The following is a 24,214-nucleotide window of genomic DNA, read 5'->3' as shown; positions in this document are numbered from 1 at the left end:
AAGAGAATGTGGGGTGGGAAGATTCTGAGAAGATAATATGATTCCATTGTGAGAGGTTAATGAGTTCCTTGTGATTGCAAAAAGTTGCAACCTAAACGTGGGTATAAATTGAGCCATCTCAGAAGCAGGAGGGTTCAGGTAAGAAGTGTCAGGACTGGAGGTTGTTGTCCTTTGGACCCTGAGATCTCTGTGTATTGACCCTCCTCAACCCAGGGACAGAAAGCTGGCTGTGACACTGGAGAACTGGCAGAGGAGTAGCAGAAATAGAACCAAAAGCCAGAACACGAAACAGACAGTGGACTTCCCAGCCCACGGAGCAAGGAAAGCAGAATGACTTTAAGCAGGAGACTTGCTTGCATAGGGGTATACCTTCAGACACTTATGGCATGGCAGAGGAAAGACCATCATGATTGGAAGAAGGGTACCCAGGACATTTCTAACTCTGCATTGTAACCTGTTCACTTCCCTAATAAACTCCACCACTGTGAGTGTGGTGTCTAAGAGCTGTGTGGCCACTGCAGAGAATTATGGGAGGGGTCGCTGGTGCCATTTTTGTGATGCCTCTGGTGTTTTTGGTGGAAAAGTTCTACTCTGTCCTGTAGGGTAATGAGTCAGAATAGATTAATGGGGGCTGTTGTTTTGATAGAGTCTGTCAGGAGTTCTTAAAGCAGTGGCATTACTATAGGGTTTGGGGGTGGATGCAGATTACACTGGGTGCCACTTTGAGACGGATGACACCAAAAATAACCATTAGTACAATTTTTGTTTCAGCAGAAGTTGATTATTTTAAGGATGTGGAGAGACTGGGACACTCCTACATTGCTGGTGGGAATGCAAAATGGTCCAACCACTCTGGAAAACAATATGGCTCTTCCTCAGAAAGTTGGAAATAGAAATACTTTATGATCTAGCAATTCTTCTATTTGGTATATACCCACAAGAAATATAAGCCATAACACGAATAGATATGTGTACACCAATGTTCATAGCAGCACTATTCACAATAGCAAAAAGACAGAGATAGCCTAAGTGTCCATCAGTGGAAGAATAGATGAATAAACTTTGGTACATACACACAATGGAATATTACGCTTCCTTGAAGAATAACAAGGGAGCTGCAAGCCACCACATAACATGGATGAAACTTGAGGACATTATGCTGAGTGAAATTAGTGAGTCACAAAAGGACAAATATTGAATAAGACCCTTATTGTAAAAGCTTAAGAAAAGATACCCATACTAAAAGGGAAAAAAACAAACAATTCTTTGTTGGTTACCAGTGGAGTGGAGTGGGGGCATTTGGGGGAGGTGGAAGGAGGTGACAGTAGTAAAGCACAGGGTAGAGGGCAGACACATCATAGGTCAGGTGCTGGGGAGGGCAGTACACAAGAAGGGGGAGAGGATGATAGAACGAGGTAGATTGAGAAACACTCAGACAGATTTTATGGGCTAAATGGGACAGAGGTAAGTAGTGATGCATGCTCAACCTTGGAACAACAGGGCTCTGTTATACAGGGATCAAGGCATAGTCTGAAGAGGGGAAATAATACTAAGATGCTTCAGTGTCTTATGAATATTGGTTTCCCTTGCCTACTATTATAAAATAGACACTTGAGTGGGATAGAAAGTATTGTCAGGAAACATGATTACAGAAAGCTTGTCTTCAGGCTATAACTAATTGGAATACCTAAAAGGGGTTCTAGAACTTGCCCAGTGAAATAGGCCTTTTGCAGAGCCTTTGCAGTGTATAGGACCTTAAGTGGAATCCTTAGCCCCATTCAGAACTTTCTGAGGTGGGACATTCCCGCTAGAAAGGACAAGCAGACCCACGTGGAACAGCTAGAGTGACAGAAGATACAGCTTCAAAGAAACATCATCAGGAAAAACCCCAAACAAAAATGGCAGTATGATTGACTACTACAAGAATAAGCAAGTTGTTCGCCGGGGACCTATCAAGGCAAACAATCAAGATCCTTCCAGACAAATCCCCAAGACTGAAACTCAAAGGGAACACATGAGCAGGCATGTAAACTTGCTGGCTACCACATTGGTCTACTTGTGAATGGAAAAAGGGGAAAGTCAGCAATGAAAAAATGGGCTGAGTTCAACCACAGTCCATTGAATCCCATAGACCTGGAGATGAGAGAGAGAAGAGGAAGGGCTGGTTGGTCCAAAGTGTGGTGAGACCTGGGGACAGCTGAGCCCATGGGCAAGGACATAGCCACGGAGGGCTAGAGCTGAGAGTGAAGCTTCCAGCTGATATGATGTGAGGGGTGACGCACAAGAACACCCAAACTTTAGAGAGTGCCCATTTGACCTAGCCTTAGTGACCCAATAATCAGAATTCGATTAGAAGATGATTAAAAACAAAAACAAAAAAAACACAACATTTTTTTTTTTTCAATAAGGGAAATGAGGGTAAATTGCTATAGTCTGATGAACTTGACCTATATTCATGGGAGTAATAGCTCAAAATACCAACAGAGAGGGAAGGAGTCTTCACATCCAAAATCAATTCTATCCCCTCTGTATAGTATACAGGGTTAATAAGGAAGGGCATCTTACATTGGCTAGCTAAAATGGGAGGGGCTATAAAGACAGGAAGTGACTGGCTTTCAAGAGGGAGTTTTGTTTAAGAGTGTGTGGAGGAAGATAGAGTTCCCACTGAATAGTTTTCATCTTGTCTCGATGGATCTGGTGAAAAGAGATGGGGATAAGATTCTTATGATTCAGTAGTGAGTAATTGTTATCATGACTAAATTGAGACTGTCTCAATTTGTAAAGGTAGAAATTTTATAACAAAAATGGGGGAGTAGTTAATCATATAGTCCAGAAACAGAGGACCTTAGGACCATCAAGCAAGAAGAGCACAAGTGGAATGTGGGACCTTATCCAGAGAAGCAGAGACACCAAAGATGGAGGCAGAGATGGGGACGTGGAGAGAGGGAGTAGCTGAGGACTCTAGATTCATGGAAAGAGAGGGACTGAAAGCTGGAGGCCTGGAGGCAGGTTTTCAGAATGTACCTTTTGGTGGTGTAAATTAATATATATGCCTGAGTGTTTAAAAGGGGAAAAAAAAAACAACAAACCAAAACTAAAATGAATAAAGAGAAATACTGTTAACTGATAATACATGGAGGGTATTATAATCATTGTGATGAAACAAAGTGTATGATTTGTTGAATGTAAAACTGATGACTTGTCCTGTAAACATTCACTCAAACCACAATAAAAACTCAAAAAATATAAAATAAACCCAAGCCCATTGCCACTGAATCTCATAGTGAGCCTGGATTGGGTTTCTGAAGCTATAAATCTTTATAGGACCAGAAAGCTTACCCTTTATCCCACAGAGTGGCTGCTGGGTTTGAACTGTGGACCTGTGGATTGTGTCTAGTGCTTATGCTATATCACCACCAGTCTGGATCCCTGGTGGCACAGTGGTTAAGTGCTCAACTGCTTTTCAAAAGGTTGGCAAGTTCAGACCTACCAGCTGCTCTGAGGAAGGCGTGACAGTCTGCTTCTGTAAAGTTTGACAGCATCGGAAACCCTGCGAAACAGTTCTTCGCTGTTCTACAAGATTGCTAGGAGTCTGCATGAAACCTGTGTCAATGGGTTTGAACAGTGGAATGGTTAAGCACTCTGCCGTTACTGAAAGGTCAGTACTCTGTGGGAGAAACACTTGGCCATTCACTCTGTAGAGTGTAGTCTGAGAAACCCTCCGGGGCAGTTCTACTCAATCCCCTGGCACATAGCAATACCTATAGCTGCGTTTTGCAGCAGATTTGTTTATGCAATATGTAATTTGATTCCTTGACTGCTGCTTCTATGAGTGCTGATTGTGTTCTTAAATACAGGCTTCATATTAGGGATTTCTAAACATGTGCAGTAAGTGACTAGGCTACCGCATTAGCGATTCCACTGATCGTGCTGGCTTTTGGTTTTATTGTACACAGTGTAACTCTCTTTTTGAGGTTTTCATGTCAATAAAGGGATGAAGTTTTCTCTTATGTCATACTTCTAGTGCTCCAGTAATGGTCTTCAGATCGAATTCAGTATAGGAAGAATGGCTTTCCCTATTGAGAATGAATATTCCAGAACACTTAATAGTGCTCATGAGGAACCTGTACATGGACCTGTATGTAGGCAGTTGTTCAAACAGAACAAGGGGACACTGAATGGTTTAAAATCAGGAAAGGTGTGTTCCAGGGTTGTATTCTCTCACCATACTTATTCAATCTGTATGCTGAACAAATAATTTAAGAAGCTGAATTATATGAAGAACAAAGTGGCATCAGAATTGGAGGATGACTCATTAATAACCTGTGATTCGTAGATGATACAACCTTGCTTGCTGAAAGCAAAGAGGACTTAAAATACTTACTGATGAAGATCAAAACCTTGAGTATGACTTACACCTCAATGTAAAGAAAGCAAAAATAACATCCTGATAAGCAGAGAAAAGACTTCATTTTGCTTGGATCCACCTTCAACACTAATGGAAGCAGCAATCAAGAAATCAAACAGCGTAATGCTTTAGGCAAATTGGCTGCACAAGATCTCTTTAAAGTGTTCAAGAGAAAAGCTGTGGGTTTGAGGAGTAAGGTGTGCCTAACTGAAGCCATGGTATTCTCAATAACCTCATATGCATATGAAAGTTGGAAAGTGAATAAGGACGACTATATACAAATTGATGCATTAGAGTTGCATTGTTAGTGAAGAATATTAAGGTACCATGGACTGCCAGAAGAACAAACAAATCTGTCTTAGAAGTTTGGTTCATACTTAGAAGTATCAATCAGAATGTTTCTTCAGAAGCCAGGATGGCCAGACTTCATCTCTCATACTTTGGACATATTATCAGGAGGGACCAGTCCCTGGAGAAGGACATCATGCTTATAAAGTGGAGAGACAGGGAACAAGAGGAAGACCCCAACATGATGGATTGGCACAGTGGCAGCAGTAATGAGCGGAAGCATAGAAGCCATTGTGAGGATGGTGCAGGACTGGGTGGTGTTTCATTCTGTTGTACACGGATGGGGTCACTATAAGTCAGAACTGACTCGATGGCATTTAACAATAACAACAACAACAACTCATATTTGAATCCAAAGAACAAAAATGAAGACATCTGAAGTTACTTTGTCAAGATCATTCATAGGATTTCATACAGGTTCGGTATGATTTGATGCCCTGCTGAAAATCTGCCTTTCCGCCCCAGATATATGGAAACAGAAACTCCAGTTTAACAAGATTCGTGATTGATTCTTACCTATGAGAATATTATGTATCTATAAGAATCTTGTGTCTATATGTACCTATAGGAATCACCTGGGTTAGGGAGGGGATCTTGTTAAAACGTAGCATCTGGTTCAGAATATTTGAGGTGCAAAGACAAATTCTCAGCAGAGGGTGGAATTGGAATGAACCAGTTCAAATGCTTAATCTTTCAGCACTTCAGTGTCATAAGTAAAAGTACACTTCTCTTTCTTAATTCTGATCCAGTGCCTTCTCCCTGAGGTTGTTTTTAGAGATAAATCGGATCTTCTGACATCCAGCTCAAAACAGGCCAACTAATCTCTGTGCTAAGTAAATATGTCTTGATTTTTATTGAGATCACTTATCTGCAGTCTGAAGTTCACCTTTTTGGATCTTCCTGATCCTTGTTTGGCCTCAGTGTGTACAGTGGTTTAATGCCATGGAAAAGTCCAGCAATATCCCTTCAATGATTGGTGGTGACTGGGGTCAGTTATGGCAGGCCTTTGGGGAGGGGGCGTCTTGTGCCTCATCATCTGCAGAACTGCAGGTGGGGGGAGGGCAGTGACCCACCAGAGGAGATGCCATCCCATCTCTGAATCACTGCTGTGTGGAGGGCCATCAACAGCACTCACAATGCCTTTGAAAATATCATCTTGTCTCAGAATGATTTCCATATTGACCATTTCTGGGTGGGGACAGAGGAGATTGGAAATCGGCACCTAGGCCGCCAGCCTTTTCTGTGGAGATCTGATTAGTTTGTTCAATCCAAAGTTGCATTTTAGATATGACTTCAGTAAAGGTTACAGGCACTCTTTGGCTCTCAAATTTCATTTCAAGGTAAGAGGTCCCTAAGGGCTGGTTTGACTTATTTAATTACACCGTACAGGACTTAGGTAATAGTTTTATAAAAACCCTCTTGGAGGCAAATTTGTAATTTAATACAGAGTGGTAAATTGGTAAGCCTTTATTTAATGGTTGTGTCATGGGGCAGGTGAGACAGATTAGAATTAAATAAAGGCAAATAAATGTTTTTAGCCATTGCATTTTCATTATAAATGATAATGTTTGTGTATTTTTGACAAAACTTAAACTTGTGAAATTGCCCAAAGAACACTATACACCAGGGCCTAATTGAAGTAATTATTAGAGTAACGAGTCACCGGATATGCCAGAGGATTTCTGCATCATAGATAAGACCATTTGCTTTCTTCTTTGTATCCTTCTTGTCTAATGGTGGTGGTGGTGTTAAGTGTTCTCCAATCTGTTCCAACTCATAGCCACCCTGTGTAGGCTTTCTGAGGAGCAGTTGGTGGGTTTAAACTGCCTACCTTGTGGTTTAGCAGTTTAGTACCAGTCCTACAATGCCACCAGGATTCTTGTCTCACAAGACAAGCCTGTGAGTTTCTGGAGCAGAACTCACATATCTCACAGAGCTATCATCCCACTGTCTTGTTTCCCCCTTGTTTAAGAAGCACACACTCCTCTTTCACCAGTTGGCACCCTCTAAATTTTCTGTCACCTCTAGCTTACTAGGAGTCCCCAGGTGGCTGCTAACTGAAAGGTTAGAAGTTAGAATCCACCTAAAGATTCCTTGAAAGAAAAGCCAGATAAATCTACTGAAAATCCACCCAAAACACTTTGGAGCATAGTGATGTAGTGACACATGGGGAGTCAGGTCACCAGGAGTCAGAATTGACACCAAAGCATCTGAATTTGTGTGGTTTTAATAGTTCATTATTTTTGTTAGGTGCCATTGAGTCTGTTCCAACTCATAGCGACCCCAGGTACAACAGAACACAACACTGCCCAGTTCTGCACCATCCTCACAATCTTTGTTTTGTCTGGGCCCATTGTTGCATCCACTGCATCAGTCCATGTTCTTGAGGGTCTTCCTCTTTAAAAACTGACCCTCTAGTTTACCAAGCATGATGTCCATCTCTAGGGACTGGTCCCTCCAAAGTACATGAGATGAAGTCCCACCATCCTCACTTTTAGGATGATTCTGGCTCTGCTTCTTCCAAGACAGATTTGCTTGTTCTTTTGGCAGTTCATGGTACTTTGAATATTCGTTACTAATTCGAAGGCCTTCTGATAATGTGTCCAAAGTATCAAAGACGAAGTCTCACCATCCTTACTTCTAAGGAGCATTCTGGCTGTACTTCTTCCAACAATGATTTTTGTTCTTCTTCTTGTAGTCCATGGTACTTTTAATATTATCTTTCAAAACCATAGCTCACATGCATCAATTTTTCTAGAGTCTTCTTTATTCATTGTCCAACTTTCACATGCATATTAAGCTGTTGAAAAGACCATGGCTTGGGTCACATGCACCTTAGTCCTCACTTTGAAATTTTTGCTCTTGAAGGTTTAAAAAACTGTGGGAATAACCCTGAGAATATGGACCTTATTATCTCTTCAAACCTGGAACTAAACTCACCCTCATGTCTCAACTTTCATTCAAACAACAAACAGGCTATGATGTGAACACCACCACCAGGAAGGTATGCACATCTTAAAACAATCAAAGATAGGGGATCAAAAGGGCAGCATTTGCTCAGGGAGAAAGCTTAGAAGGAAGGAAGTGACAGGAAAGGAGAACTGGAAACGGGAAACACAGGATGTGGGAAGAGTGTTGTCACATTGTGGGGACAATAATCAATGTCACAAATCAAAATGTATGTGAATTCCTGAATGGAAAAGAAGAAAGCAATTTTCTATGTAATGTTTCTTCCAAATTGCAGTCAAAAGGCTTTTTATTTTTCAAAAAACAAAAAGAGAAGAGGTCATGTGACAAGGGAGGCAGAGACTGGAGTTTTGTCCCCGAAGTGTAGGAAGGATGGAAGCGACCAGAATCTTCTACAGTTTTTGGAGCGAGAGCGTGAGCCAGCTAACACTGAATTCTAGCCTCCAGAACCATGAGAAGGTGAACACATGTTGTTTTTAAGCTAAGAAACAAATGGTGGGATGGATAAGTTCTCTTAGGAAGTAGGTATAGACAGAAAAGAGAAGAGGTCTTTCGGACTGAACCCTGGGATGTTCCAGCATTTAGAAATCTGGGAGTTGAGGAGGAAAGATGGGGATGGAATAGCCAAAGAGGTAGGAGGAAGCCAGGAGAGCATGTCACTTGTGGGACTCTCTGCTGTGGAGTCATATGTTATGAAGACTGGTACTCTTGGTGGGTTCAGCAACGTGGATACTATTTGCCCTCTTAGAAGGGCAATTGGACAAAGTGGCATTGGTGAAAACTTAATTGGTGTAGCTCAAGAGCCATTGGAAGGAAAGGACATTGGCGATTTGAATGACAGACAGTTCTTGCATTGGGTTTGTTGTATAATACAGGAAAGGAATTGTGGCTGGAAGAGAGAGTAGTTTCAGAGAAGATTTTTAACATTGAATGGGAGAGTATTTGTAGACTAAAAGCCCTGGCTGTACAGTGGTTAAGCACTCAGCTACTAACTGAAAAGTCAGCGGTTCAAACCCACCAGCTACTCCACAGGAGTAAAGATATATATAGCCTCGGAGACCCTATGGGACAATTCTACCGTGCTCTGCACGGTCACTGTGAGTTGGAATCGACTCAATGGCAGTGGTTTGGGTTCTGTTTTATTTGTAAACTGAGAGGGAAATTTCCAGTGGGGCTCTTTGCTCTCAAGGTTGTCTTGACCCCACTTCTCCCTGTTCTCATTCTCTGAGAGGTTGATGGCATAGTGTATTTACTCCCCACGTAGAGTCTGTAATTGTCACTGGTTGCTAAGAGAGCTGATGGGTCTCTTAGTACCAGCAACCCGGACATGTTTTTATAGCTGCAGCATGTACAGTGTCCATCTGATTGAAGATGCCTCTACTCTTGCGTCAGTTCAGGATTAATTCCTGTCAGCTCTTTTTTCCCCTTGGAGTTCCATTTCTGATGAAGCAATGCTTTGTGGACAGGCAATATCAACTGGGAAGCCATCTTTACCATTGATCATCTAAGTGGCCTACCCAGAATGCCCTGTTATTTCCTCTCAGTTGGTTTTTGAATTCTGTGTCTGGAATTGCTGTGCTGCGTATTATTCTCTGACAACTAAAACATTATCAAGTTTAATGTAATAACTTGTGCTATGTAATTTAGTCCACTTAAATAAAATTCAGATTTTACTGGGGACTTATGATAGGGTGGGGATGGAGATTAATAGAATAATAATATTCCTGCTCTCTAAGAATGACACTTTTGGTCATTATAGATTTGTTATTTTTACCCTCCAATTTCACATTGTGGAATTTATCATTGGTTTTTATTATGTTATATATTTAACTGCAAATTGGTAATACTTTTCACATATTGGAGAAAATTTTTAGTCAGTTTTCCCTCTATGGTTTAATGTAGCTTTCATTTAATATCTTTTTTTAGATTGAAATATTAATCAATTCTCTTTTATATCACATACTTCCATGTGAGTGTGTATATATTATATATACGTTGTTTGTTCTGACTCACAGCAATCCTGTACAGGGTTTCCAAGGTGGCTGATGAGTTTGAACCATAAGGTCGTTGTGAACCTTGTGGTTCCGTGCTTTATCCTGTAACAAAATACCAGAAGTACATGGACTCCTGATATGGTGCTATAGGATAAAGCATTGGACTTCGAACCACAGGTTGGCAGTTCAAAACCACCATCTACTCCTTGTAAATGTTATACTTAGTTGCTATGAGGTGTAAGAATCGACTGGACAGCACTTAACAACAACAATAATATATATGTATATATGGAGTCCTGATGTGTAGTGCTGTGGGCTAATGTGTCAGAATACAAGGTCATTTTAACAGCAAGGTCAGCGGTTCAAGCTCACCAGCTTGGAAACCCTATACAGAGTTGCTATGGGTCGAAATCGACTCAACAACATTTAACAACAACAACATACATCTTTATATCTTTCTTTCTCTGTAAACACGCACACACACACACACACACACACACACACACACACATATGTTGTTGTTAAGTGCCATCAAGTCATAGCAACCCTGTATAGGGTTTCCAAGGAGTGACTGGTAAGTTTGAATCGCCAAACTTGTGGCTCAAGCCAACCTTGTGGTCCAGTCCTTTATCCCACAGCACTACACCATGACACTCTCTGTATCTAAATTCTGGTGTGGTGCTATAACATAAGCACTGGACTGCTCACCAAAAGGTTTGTGGTTCAAACCCACCAACTACTCCTTTGAAACTCTATGCAGGGTTGCTATGAGTCAGAATCGAATGGATGACATTTAACAACAATGCACACACACACACACAAACACGCATATATAATATATATAGCAGCACAGTGGCTCCATAGGGTAAGCACTGGACTGTAAATCACAAGGCCTGCAGTTTTAACCCAGCAGCTATGAGAGAAAGAGAATGCTATCTGTTTCTGCAAAGATTTAAAGCTTCAGAAACCCTATACAGGCTCTCTATGAGTTATAACACACGTACACACACACCCCCTAACCAAACTCACTGCATAATTCTTATGCGTAGATTCCCTGTAGTGTCTGTACATATATCATAACCTACCCACTGCCATCACGTTGATTAACTCATGGTGGTGGTGGTGGTGTGCTGTGGAGTCAATTCTGACTCACAGCGACCCTGTAGAGAGTTTCCAAGGCTGTAAATCTTTACGGGAGCAGAAAGCCTCATCTTTCTCCCGCAGAATGGCTGGTTGTTTCAAACTGCTGACCTTGAGGTTAGTAGTCCGAATCATAAGCACTGCCTTTGATTATTAGCTCATGGGGCCCTATGTAGAGTTTCTGAGGCTATAAATCTCTACTGGAGCAGACTGCCTTTTGCCCAAGAAGTGGCTGGTAGGTTTGAACTACTTATCGTAATGTCAGCAGCCCAATTCCTAACCCACAGTACCACTAGGGCTATGCACGCACACACACAGTCTACATAAATATGCACATCTGCATAGCGATATTTTCACTGTCTGCAGGTGACTCATTATTTGGTGATGTTCGTATAATTTATGCTCTTCCTCTCTCCGTTCACTGGGAAAGGCTGGATGAAATGGTAAATTTCATCCCTCTTTTTTGCCGATGTGATTGCTTCCTGCATTGCCATTTATTTTTGTCAAGTTTCCCTTCATATCGTCCACCTGCCTCATTTGTGTACTGGTTCTGTCTCTTCTCTCATGGCTATACAGAGTTGTAGATGGGGTTGGTTTTCATTCTCGGGGCGTCCACAAGCCATTGGAATGCACACATCTAAATCTTACGTGTCTTCTCAACTTAGCTGTATCATTATGAAGATATTTGTCCCCGAGGCCGCTCTGAATGGGATTATCCCTGAGACTGTCTCTACTTACTTTTCCGGTGCTCACATAACAGGTTGTCAGTTCATTTGCTATAAATCTATCTTACATCTCATAATTTTAAAACGACATATGTTCTAATATTTGTGTTGTGCCTCTGCTTTGATGGCCGGTTCTTCATGGTCCTAGTGGTCACCAACCCTGTGGTTGTGGCATTTATAGTCAATGCAAACTGCCCTGGTGGCACAGTGGTATATATATTTGCCTGCTTAGGCCAAGGGTTCAAACCCACCATCCCCTCTGTGGAAGAAAGATGTGGCAGTCTGCTTCCGTAAATATTTTACTTCCTTGGAAGCCCTATGAGACAGTTTTACTCTGTTCTGTAAGGTCACTATGAGTTAGAATGGACTGGAAAAGTGTGGGCTTGTTTTACTGTTATAATGAAATCACATCTTCAGATTAAATTTCTTTCATAAGATGTTAAATACACATTTATGTTCATTAAGGGATCTTTCAATAAGCATTTATTAAATGTTCACAATGGAGGTGGTTGTTAAGTGTTGTCAGGTCCGTTCTGACTTCTGGTTGTCGGGGACTTGCGTCGACAGGGAAGTTTGGTTCATGAAGTAGGGAGATCTGGTGGTGAAAGAGATAGAAAAAGAATATACACAAAGATGCGAAGAGAGAGACAAAGAGACACCCCGAAACCAGAGTGGATGCAAGACTGGCCGGCAGACTCTGGATTGCAGGCATTATGGCCCTGCAGGTAGTAATGCATGCAGGATTCAATCTGCGTCCGTCTTTTATTTCAGGGAGAGATTTTACACAAAGGAAAAAGGGAATTATTAATACAGGGTACAGAAATGAAATGTGATTAATCGTTCAAAACAGGACACAATGATATACAGGAACAAATTCTAAAATATACATCGTGAATTGTCTTAATAATCTACCATCCTTAATTTTCCAAAAATTCAAGCAAACTGTTATAAATTACTTTTTAGGTTCAAATACTGAGGCAGCGACTCGAGGTTTCTCAAGGCTAATTAACATACCTATAGCACATAATCTCTACTGGGTAAAGGTGAAAAGGATTTTAAAGGTCTGAAGAGGAGAGTCAAGCTGTTTCAGCTACCTGGCTTAGGGTTTCAGGAGGAAGAAGGACCTCTAGGTTAATGGATTACACCTGGGGATGATTTGAGGAGGTTGTCACTATTATTACTTGAACAATACTCCAGAATTCGCCAATCTACTTTGAGTGAATTCCTTGGGCAGATTGTCTCCAGAGCCACTTTGCGGAAACCCCGCAAACCTGCCTTTGGAACTTTTATGGCCTCGGCTTTAGAAGAGGTTTTTGTTTTAATATTTGTCCATGGGTATCAAGGGCTCATGTATTAAGTTAATATCAAACATAACTGAATAATTTGATAAAGAACAGTTTGTTCATGCTTGCCAGGTGGCCAGAGTTTGTTCCTCAGAGAGATTTGTTCCTAGGACCCTACACACTGCCAACACAGTGGAGACATTAAGAGAGGCACATAAGAAACCATTTTCTCAGAAGCTACAATTACTGGAGTTAGAAGCATAGAATGAATAATAAGACCAAAGAAAATTATACAGAGGTAGTCCACCAGTGAGTTCACAAAACTAATGAACCCGGGACGTCAGGAGGTCACTTCCTTTGGCCCTAAGGGTCCCTGGCTAGCCATCCTGAGTGGGGCCTCAACATCTCAGTGCTTTGCGGTCCCCAACATCTGGTAACCCTGTATAACAGGGATGGGAATGCCCAGCCCACGGGCCATATAAGGCCTGGCAGAATCATTTGGTCTGACCCTGCCAAGACAACCATAGTTCCATCAATCACATTTGTTGTTGTTAAGGGCCATTGAGTCAGTCCCGAATCATAGCGATCCTGTATAGGGTTTCCAAGGAGGGGCTGGTGAGTTTGAACTGCTGACCATGCAATTCAAACCCCCCTTGTGGCCCAACACATTATCCTGCAGTACCCCCTTGTTGTTGTTGTTATTATGTGCCGTGGAATCAGTTCCGACTCACAGCAACCCTGTACAGGGCTTCTAAGGTTGTAAATCTTTACGGGAGCAGAAAGCCTCATCTTTCTCCCGTGGAACGGCTGGTAGTTTCGAACTGCTGTCCCTGAGATTCGCAGCCTGTTTCATAACCACTACACTACCAGAACTCCTTAGAAGTGAGTTAATCAAATGTTTGACCCATTGTTATTGTGTGCCATCAAATTGGTTCCGATGCATAGCAACCCTGTAAAGGATTTCCAAGGAGCTGCTGGTAAGCTTGAACCGCTCACCTTGCAGTTCAAACCGACTTTGCAGTCCAGTGCATTAACCTCCACAGCACCACACCAGAACTCCTTAACCCATTATAGCAGGCTAATTTTGAATTGATAATTTGAATTGTCCATGAATGACGTTATAAATTTAGGCAGAAAACAGGTCCTGTATCCCTGCTGTATAGGGTTTCCAAGGAGTGGCTGGTGGGTTTGAACAATCAGTCTTGTGGTTAGCAGACCAGTGCTTATCCTACAGTTCCACACTGGGACTCGAATGCATTAATTCGCAATCTAGTGTTTGGTACTGTCTCTCTCCAATACAGAATGAATGCCATTCTTTATTCAGGCAGCCTTAGCTCACTACAAGTAACCCCAGTAATTTGTGAAGTGCTTGTAGTGCGGTAGCACTTTTTAATTGAATGAGTTACGGTGGGGAATCAGGCTGTCTGTAGAAAGGTATAAATAGCATTTTTTTCTGTAGTGGAGAGAGACAGTAACCAAAACCAGATGCTGTTCAGTCAAGTCCAACTCATGGTGACCAGACATAATGTCAGAGAAGAACTGTGCTCCTTAACATTTTTAGTGACTGGCTTTTTGAAATAGATTGCCAGGTCTTTCTTCTGAGGTGCCACTGGGTAGATTCGAACCTCTAACTTTTTGTTAGCTACTGAGCATGTTCATTCATGGTTGTGCTACCAGGGACTCCAGAGACAGATCGTAGAATGAGACCTGGTGGCACAATGGGTTAAACGTTGGGCTTCTAACTTCAAGGTCAGAGGTTCAAACTCAGGAGTCACTCTGGGAGAAAGATGTAGTCTGTTTCTGTGCCTATTACAGTCTTGGAAACCCTATGGAACAATTCTGCTCTCCAGTAGGGTGGTTGTGAATAGGAATTGACTTGATGGCAATGTTTTGTTGCTGTTGTTGTTTTAAATGGGGTACATTGTGGTGGTATTTACCAGGAAGTGGAGGTCCCTGAGAGAAATGGGTTTGGGAGAGTGAGAATTAGAATTTCCTCTTTAGGCTTTTTTGTGGTCTCTTCTCCATCCTTTGTCTTCTCCCCTGTGGTGGCAAGGACAGGATGAAGAGAAGGCATTCAAATTAGGAGCTTAGGAGGCAGGAGGTCAGGGAGCTGGCAACTTTGTGAAACTGGTTCCATACAGGGAGTTGAGCAACACAGTAAATAACATTCAGGATGTAGGGAACCAAGTGCATCATGGTCAGAAAGGGGATTTACAAATAGGGTAGGAGAAAACATTAAAAACAAACAAAAACCCTGAGGTGTTGGACCCAAATTAAAGGTATCAATGTGAACTTGTGGGTTTTGAATAATATGCATATATGAGGGGGTTTCCAAAGGTTCATGGTAAAATTCCATTGTCTTTCAATTCCTTTATACAACAAACTGTTCAAAGTACCTGGTAGATATATATCTCAAACCCAAACCCACTGCTGTCAAGTCTACTCCAACACTATCTTTCGCTTTCTCCCTACCTCCTTGTCTCTCTCCTCTCATTCTCTCTCTCTCATTTCCTCTGCCTCTGTATGTGTGTGAGTGTGTGTGGTTCTGTCTGTCTGTCTCTCTCTCTGACCTAGAAGCAACCAGTACACCAAGTGCTTAGATTTTGTTTTCTAAATGTCATCTTCCACTAGAAAGGAAACCAAGGCTCTTTGAAGGTAATAGTTGATTCCAGGATCAGTACAAGAGGAGCTGGAAAATATGTTTGTGCCCGAAAATCATAGCATGTTCTCAAAATGATGGAGACATGTCAAAAAGTTACAGGAACCAACTTGAAGGGTTCTCAGTGGCCAACTGTAGTATCATTTCAGCATCCAAACAATTAGTGATGGCAGTAAATACAGATAAATAAATTTGAGAGGAGAAAAGCTCTTCTTGATAGTAATGTGTTTTAGCAAACAAGGAAAGAATGATGGATTTAAAGGATCACTCTTTGGCAACCACTGTCATGGTGGTTAATTCATACTAGGGTAGTCAGTGGATGCTATGCTGGTGGGGGGAGGTTTGTGGCAAACAGAATGTTTATCAGGATATCTCCTCATAAAACATGTATCCATTGCAAGTGGAACATGATCACTTGATGGTAGAGAAACAAAACTGACCAAATAATCAAGGTGATTGTTACCAGAAGGGGGGTATGAGAAGTTCTGAGAAGAGTATAGCAGCATTTCTGTGATATTTCTAGCAAAATTGCAGGCTGGGTCTGGGTATGGGGAAGTCTTGGAAAAACTGAGAACTGTTAAAGACCAACAGACAAATAAGAAGGTAGTAACTAAACGTAGCAAGTGGATGCCGGATCACAAAGTACAAAGAAATGTGAAGACGCTTGATGCAAAGTGAATCATGTCTGTGGATTGAATAAACCCAAAACAAACCCAACCCACTGCCATTGACTCATTTCTGACTCACAGTGATCATATGTGGTGTTTCCAAGACTGTAAATCTTTACAGGAGCAGGTAGCCTCATCTTACGCCCTCAGAGAAACTGGTGGGTTTGAACCGCTAACCTTGCAGCTACAAACCCAATGCCTAACCCACAGCACTACCGGGGGATGGATGGATGTTCTTGTTGTGTGCTCTCTAGTTGATTCCAACTCATAGCAACCATGTGTAGGCTTTCCAAGAGTGGCTGGTGGAATTTGAACCACCGAACTTGTAGTTAGCAGTCCAGTGTTTATCCTACAGTGCCACACCAGTGCCCATGGATTGGATATTGTTATAAGTGCTGTGGAGTCGGTTCTGACTAATAACAACCCTGTAGGGGGTTACCAATGGGCTACTCTTTTATTTAAGTGCCTTTAGAGTTGGTGCCAATTCATAGCAATCCTGTATAGGATTTCTGATGGGATGCTGTTGTTGTTAGGTGACTTAGAGATGGTTCAAACTCATAGGAACCCTGTATAGGGTTTCATAGGAGCAGCTGATGGGTTTGAACTGCTGACCATGTGGTGTTACATTTAAGGTTGGTTCTCCTAAAGGTTATGTAAGAGGTTGCCCTTGATTAGGGGACATATAATCCTGAGTGTTTTGGGCAATTGATCACTATGTTGGAAAATTGTTCTCAAATGGGACAGAGAAGAATAAGTGTATAGTTATATAAAGAAACCCCATGATAGTGCAGAGGTCAAGCACTCAGTTACTAACTGGAAGGTCAGCAGTTTGAACCTATCAACTGGCCCATGGGAGAAAGATGTATAAGTCTGCTTCTGCAAAGATGACAACCTTGGAAACCCTATAGTGCAGATCCACTCTGTCCTACAAGGCAGCCTTGAGTCAGAACCCATTCAGTAGCAGTGGGTTTGGTTTGCCCTCCTGGTGGTGTAGTGGGTTGGGTTACTCATTGGACTGCTAACCACAAAGTGAGCAGTTCAAACCCACCAGCTGGTCTGATGGATTAAAATGAGGCTATCTGCTTCTGTGAAGATTGGCAGCCTTGAGAACCATATGGGGAAGTTCTGCTCTGTCCTGTAGGGTCACTGTGAGTCAGAATTGATTCGAGGGCAGTATGTTTGGTTTGGGTTTATAGTTAGATAATGAGGGTGATGGAACAAATGTGGTGAATGGTAACAATTAGGGAATCTGGGTGTAGGGCATATGAGGGTTCTTTGTTAAGTTCTTGCAAATTTTCTCTAAAATTCAAATAATTTCTGCATCACTTATAATAAAAGGAACTCATTTGACCTTTGGGAATTTTATGTAATAGACATCCCACTGAATATGCTGAGTAGGTATTTGCATATAGGAAGAAGCTTAGGTTTCCAGGGAGAGGTAATTCATCAGCATATAGATAGCATTTAATGTGAGACCCAGTCACCTTGGAAACAACCTCCACTTACTAGGGCTCCAGAGAACTGTGTGTCTACAGGGCACAGCCTGGTTCCAGTTAATGAAGCAGCGTGATGGAGCTATTCAGAGAAGAACCTGAAGGTTTAAGGGAGTGAATTCCAGAGGGCATAGTGGTAGGGCATTGGGTTCTAGACAGATGGAATTTGAATCTGTTTACATCATGTAGTGAGTAATAGGGGGTTAGCAATCTGCAAGATGATGGATAACCTAGGATGCTCCAAGTCTTTGTTGTGACTGAACTTTAGAACAATCAAATAGACAACAATAATATAAGGCATGATGGAATTGCTTCTGGGAAAGGTGAAGTTGTTCTTGTTAGGTGCTGTCAAGTAAATTTTGACTCTTAGTGACCCCTCTGCACAACAAAATGAAACTGCCTGGACCTGCGCCATCCTCACAGTCTTTGTTACTTTTGAGTCTGTTACTGCTCTACTCACTCTGCTCGTCAATCCCTCTCCTTGGGAGTCTTCCTCTTGTTCATTGATTCTCCACTTTACTAAGTATGATGTTTTTCTCCAGGGGACTGGATCCTGCCTGATAATATATCACCCTCCTGGCTGTTAAGGACCATTCTGGGTGTACTTTTTCCATCGCAGATTTGTTTGTTCTTCTGGAAATCCATGATACTTTTAATAGTCTTCTCCAGCACCACCATTCAAATGCATTCATATTTCTAAGGTCTTCCTTGTTTAACTCTTCAACTTTCTTATGCATATGAGGCTATTGAAAAGACCATGGCTTGGGTCAGGAGCACTTAGTCTTCAAACTGACACCTTGGCTCTTGAACACTCTTTCGAGGTCTTGTGCAGCTGACCTGCCTAATGTAATGTGTCCTTTGATTTCTTGGATCTGCTTAACTAGTTCTAAATTTGACTTCTTTGTTAGGATTTATTCGTGAGGCTGGAAAGGTGGGCAATAACTCTTCCCTATACAAGTGTTTGTCTGGTGCGTCCGAGACTCATATGTTTTGAGAACTGGAATATACTTTGTGGTTGTTTTTGTTGTTAAGTGCTTTCAAGTTGGTTCCGACCCATAGCGACCCTATATAAGGTTTCCTAAGAGTGACTGATGAGCTTGAACTGCCAACCTCGCAGTTCAAAACAACTTTGTAGTCCAGCGCATTAACCTGCAGTGCCACATGATTATTTAGATGTGACAACACTTTCTCAAAGTCAGACTTAATCAGCTGCATTTCCCCCTAGTCCCAGACAGTCTGCAGCAAAGAACAAAAACTCATTTGCTTCTTCTTTAAAGTTGTCTTTGTTCCCACATTTTAAAAAAGAAATGTGTTCACTATAAAGATTAGAGTAGCATCAAGAAGAAATCTAAAGTTACTCACTCATAGTCAGCACAATGTTTTGGTATGCATCTTTACTATTCATTGGATGTAGGTTTACATAATTGAAACCTTGAAGTTTTACATAGTTGAAATCATGCCGTATATGCTTTTTAATATGTAACAACATTACACCCTCTCCTCATTTATCATCTCTCTCGTTGCAAATTATAACAACCAACAGTCCTCCCACAAGCCTCTCCTACTCAGGTGGATTTGATAATTCATTGCAATGGCCACACACTCAGAGAAAATGCACACGTTTATGGGTTTTATTAGAGAAGTAAGCAGGTTAAAATTCAGGGTCAGAAATGCTCAGACACAGTAAGGATAGCCTGTCCTTAGCCATGCCCACAGACAATGTCATAAAGCTATTTTGGGGCTGCTGATAACTGCTTACAGAACACACCACTTCACAATAAGCCGCAGCCCAAAGCTGCTCAGCTGTAGTTCCATGGGTCAGCAAACCTACCCCTCATTTAAGTGCTTGAAGGCACCCACTGTGCAAGCAGGGCTCTTGCACAAAGTGATTCTAGTTTACTTGCTCCATGGGCTGGGAAGCCCGCTGCTCTGCTTTGTGCTCTGGTGATGGTTCTGCTACTGCTGCTGTTATTCCTAAGCTACTCTTCCATTGTCACAGCTTTCTGTCCCTGGGTTGAGGAGGTTCAATGCGCAGGGATCTAGAGGTCCAAAGGATGTGCTTCCCTCTTGGTTCTTCTTCTTTGATGGTAGTGAAATTTCCCTTCCTCCTTTAGAGACGGCACATTTTATACCCATGTTAGAGGTCCAAGGTTGTTTTTTGTTTGTTTGTTTGTTTGTTTTTGGTGTGTGCGGGGAGATGTACACAAATACACTTAGGATTATATAATAATTTAAACAACCAAAGGACACATTCTGTAAGCCTGCCTCCTGGTTGCCAGCAAATAGTCTTTCTCTGTCCATGAGTCTAGAGCCCTCAGCTGCTCTAGCTCTCCGTGTCCTCATCTCTGCCCTTATCTCTGGTGTTGCTGCTTTTCTGGATAGGGTCCTACATTCTGCTCATGCTCTTCTCCCTTGATGGTCCTAGGGTCCTCTGGAATGTAAGATTAACTACGCTCCCCTTTATGTTACAAAACTTATACCTTTACCGTTGTGACAATTGCAATTAGTCATGAATCTTATCACCATCTTCTTTCAACAGACCCATTTAGACAAGATGAAAACCATTCAGTGGAGATTCTACCTTCATCCATGCACTCTGAAACTAAACTCACTCTTGATAGAGGTCCAAGTTTTTACAATTATAATGAACTTTGTGAGTCATGGCATCCTATCAGTGTCTTCTCTCAACCATCAGGTGAAGAATCATTTGATGGGAGTTGCAAAGAATAAGGTCAAGAGAGACATACTAAATGATTCACTGCACCACATTGACTATCTTGTGATGCGGCATTTCACATTACTTTAATAGTAAAATGTCTACTATCCAATTATTTTTCCCATTAACAACATATGTCTGGCAGCAATAAATACCAGGTGTTAGGCAAGAAGAACCCTGGGTATAATGGTTAAGGTTGCATGTCATCTTGGCTGGGCCACGATTGTTAGTGATGCAATGGTATAATTTGGCAGTTATATAATGATGTAGTCACCTTCCACTGTGAGATCTAATGTGGCCATCCTCTATTTTTGCCTAACACCGAGTTTCATATAACGATGAGTCTGTGGAACGTATTCATGTTTATACGTATGGAGAGGGGCTACCTCCTAACCATTTGCCTCCTTTTTTTAATGGTAGTTATAAGTAACATTTTAATAGCAAAAATAATATGATTCCATGATAGAGCTCAATCACAAGTCAGTGTTGTAGTTGGGCAGCTCTTCGAATGGTTCACTATTCAGAGGACCTTTGTGCTAACTACGTTTGTGAACAAATGTTTTCATTTAAGAGCATTTTCGTAAATAGTGTTCTAAAAATGAAATAGCTAGATCAAAGTGTAAGAACTTCAAAAGATTCCTGGAAAACAGTGTCAAATTTTATTCTTAAAACCTAGCACCAATTTATACTCACTCTAATGATATGTGGATAAGTATCCATTATGCAGGCTCAGAATAGCTGTGAGTCTATTTGCATACATTTAAAAATAATGATATAATAAACCATAGAGGCTTAGCATTGACCTATTTCAACTTCTTTAAGAGCAGGAATTAGATGTTTCTGATGTAAACATATTTTCTATAGTGTTCCTAATTCATGTTCATAATATTCCTCTCTACCTCTACTTAGCCATTTCCAATGAATGGTTTTATATATTTTTTCTTTTCTCAGTGGTTGAAAGCTTATTAAAGCCATAGGACTTTCCCAACTAACTAAAGGAGTCCTGATGTGGTGCTGCAGGATAATTCACTGGACCGCAAGGTTAGTTTGAACTGCAAGGTCAGTGGTTCAAACCTACTAATAGCTTCTCTCGGAAACCCTATACAAGGCTATTGTGAGTCGGAAATTACTCAAGCAAAGGCACTTAATAATAATAACAAGAAAGGATGACTTTCCTTTTGTTATTAATGTATAGAAGATATTTGCTGATAAATGGAGAAAAGATTGAAATTATTCTATCACTTCAATTTGCTTGGATCCACACCATCAGCATTCATGAAAGCAACAGTCAAGAAATGAAATGATGCATTGCATTAGGTAAATCTTCTGCACAAGATCTCTTTAAAGTATTCAAGAGCAAAGATGTCAGTTTGAGGACTAAGATACGCCTGACCCAAGCAGTAGTATTTTCAATAGTATTTCAATATTCAATATTTTCCATAGGTATTTCAATGCATGTGAAAGTTGGACAATGAATAAGGAAGACCTTAAAAGAATTGATTGATTTGAGTTACGGTGCTGGTGAAGAATATTGAAAGTACCATGGACTGCCAGAAGAATAAACAAATCTGTGTGGGAAGAAGTCTAGCCAGAATGGTTCTTAGAAGCCAGGATGGTAACATATTATTAGGTGTGATCTGTTCCCGGAAGGACATCATGCTTGGTAAAGTGGACGGTCAGCAAAACAGAGGGAAACCCTCAATGAGACGGATTGGCACAGTGGCAGCAGCAGTGGACTCAAGTGTAGCAGCAATTGTGAGGATGGCACCAGGACCAAGTGGTGTTTCATTCTGTTGTAAATAGAGTTCCTTTGGGTCAGAACAGACTCAACAACAATCTAATAACAATGACAACAAAGTTATTAGAATGACTGTTTGTCAGAGATAAAATAAGAAAGGAGAAAGAAGAGCTAGATGGAAGTTAAAATTCACTCTTGTTGTATAAGAGAACACCTCATGAATATAATAAACAAGAGAGGCAAAATATTACTCTTCTTTTTGATGATGTTAGCAAGAGAATGATTTATTTTCAAATAGACATATGCCATGAAACATTTCAAAGTTGCCTTGAATAAAAATTTAACATCTATGCACACAGAAGAAATAAAAATGTAAACTTGTTGTGAAGTGCCGACAAGTCGACTTCAACTCACAGCAACTATTTGTAGGGTTTTCGAGGAGCAGCTCTAGTGGGTTTGAACTTCTGAGGTTGTGGTTTGCAGTCCAGTGTTGATCCTACAGTGCCACACCAGGAGTCCATAAGTTCACATATGGATATCAACATTTCCTTGCTTTATGAGGAGATATTCATGAGTCTGTGAATTTATATGTGTGAACCAATTTGTGTGCTTTTTTTTCTTTTTTGTGAAAAAAAAAAAAAAAAGGTATAATTACAGCTCTGTGTATAAAAACCCATTTCTATCAAGTTGATTCTGACTCAGTGATTGAGCTCTTGACTGGTAACTGAAAGTTTGATGGTTGGAACCCACCAGCTACTCCTCGGGAGCTTGTGTGGTAATGTGCATCATAAAGATAACAGATACAGAAACTCTCCTAGGGCAGTTCTACTCTGTCCTTTAGAGTCTGTAGGGCCACTATGAGTTGAAATCAACTGGAGGGCATTCGATAATTACAAGTCAGCTGGCTCTCCAGATCACATCTAAATATGGATACAATCTGTTTGACAATGACAAATCCTTAATGTTCAGTTGATGCTCTCTGTTGACATCTCATTGATTTGGAAATGATGTGTTATTTGGAAGTAATGCTCTTAGAATGTTCTATCAAGATAACTCTCTGCTTCATGTATCACTGAATTAATCAAACATTTGAGAATTGAATGAGATTTGACTGATGTGAATTCTTCTTTGAATACTGGATCTGTTCCTGATCAACGTTCTGACCCTCGAACGGCACCTAGTTCTCTCAGCTGATGTTAAATATGGATCCTTGATACATCCACATTTTTACTTGAATAATTCAGGGACACATTTTGAAGTGTCTTAATGCCCTATCCTCATGTATGCTTTAAGTCCTTTATCCATTTTAAATGGAAATGTTGACATTTATTTTGACTCTGATTATTTGGGGCTGGTGAGCGATGTGAGAGAGCCATAATTTACTGGAATCATGGTGATTTGGAAGGCTGCACTGATTAATGGAGGGTATTTAAATTTTACTCTTAAATTTAAGCTAAAAATGACAATTTGAGCAGTTAGTGTGGATTTTTGTTTTGTTTTTGGAAATCCTAGACTTCCAATGCATATACTGAATGTAGCCAGAAGGGGATGCAGGTTGGTTAGGATATATTGAATGCATGTTGTTGTTGTTGTTAAGTTGGTCTGTCAAGTTGGTTTCAACTTATAGCGACCCTGTATAGAGTTTCCAATGAGCGACTGGTGAGTTTGAACCACTGACCATGTGGTTTAAACCGACCTTAAGGTCCAGTGCTTTAGCCCACAGAGCCACAATTGAATGCATATATAATTAAATTTGTACCACTATCTGAGTATGTCTTGGACAGTCAAATATATATGCTTATAATGTATTCATACTTGGTATCCTGCATATGATTTTCTACCCCATTAGTGTAAACAATTAAACTAATTCTATTATTTATTGTTATTGTGTCTATCTCTGTCATGTCATTTGTAAAATTGATACATGGAAGAGTTTATTCTTTAAAGTTTTGTTTTAATCCTTGTGGTGGTGGTGGTGGTGATTAGTGGTTATGTGCCTTGGAATCGGTTCCGACTCATAGCAACCCTGAACAGGGTTTCTGAGGCTGTAAATCTTTATGGGAACAGAAAGCCTC

This window comes from Chrysochloris asiatica, unplaced genomic scaffold (genome assembly GCF_000296735.1).
Source record: "Chrysochloris asiatica unplaced genomic scaffold, ChrAsi1.0 scaffold00034, whole genome shotgun sequence".
NCBI lineage: Eukaryota > Metazoa > Chordata > Mammalia > Afrosoricida > Chrysochloridae > Chrysochloris > Chrysochloris asiatica.
The sequence above is the reverse complement of the archived record's forward strand: the minus strand, read 5'-3'. Positions refer to the sequence as shown.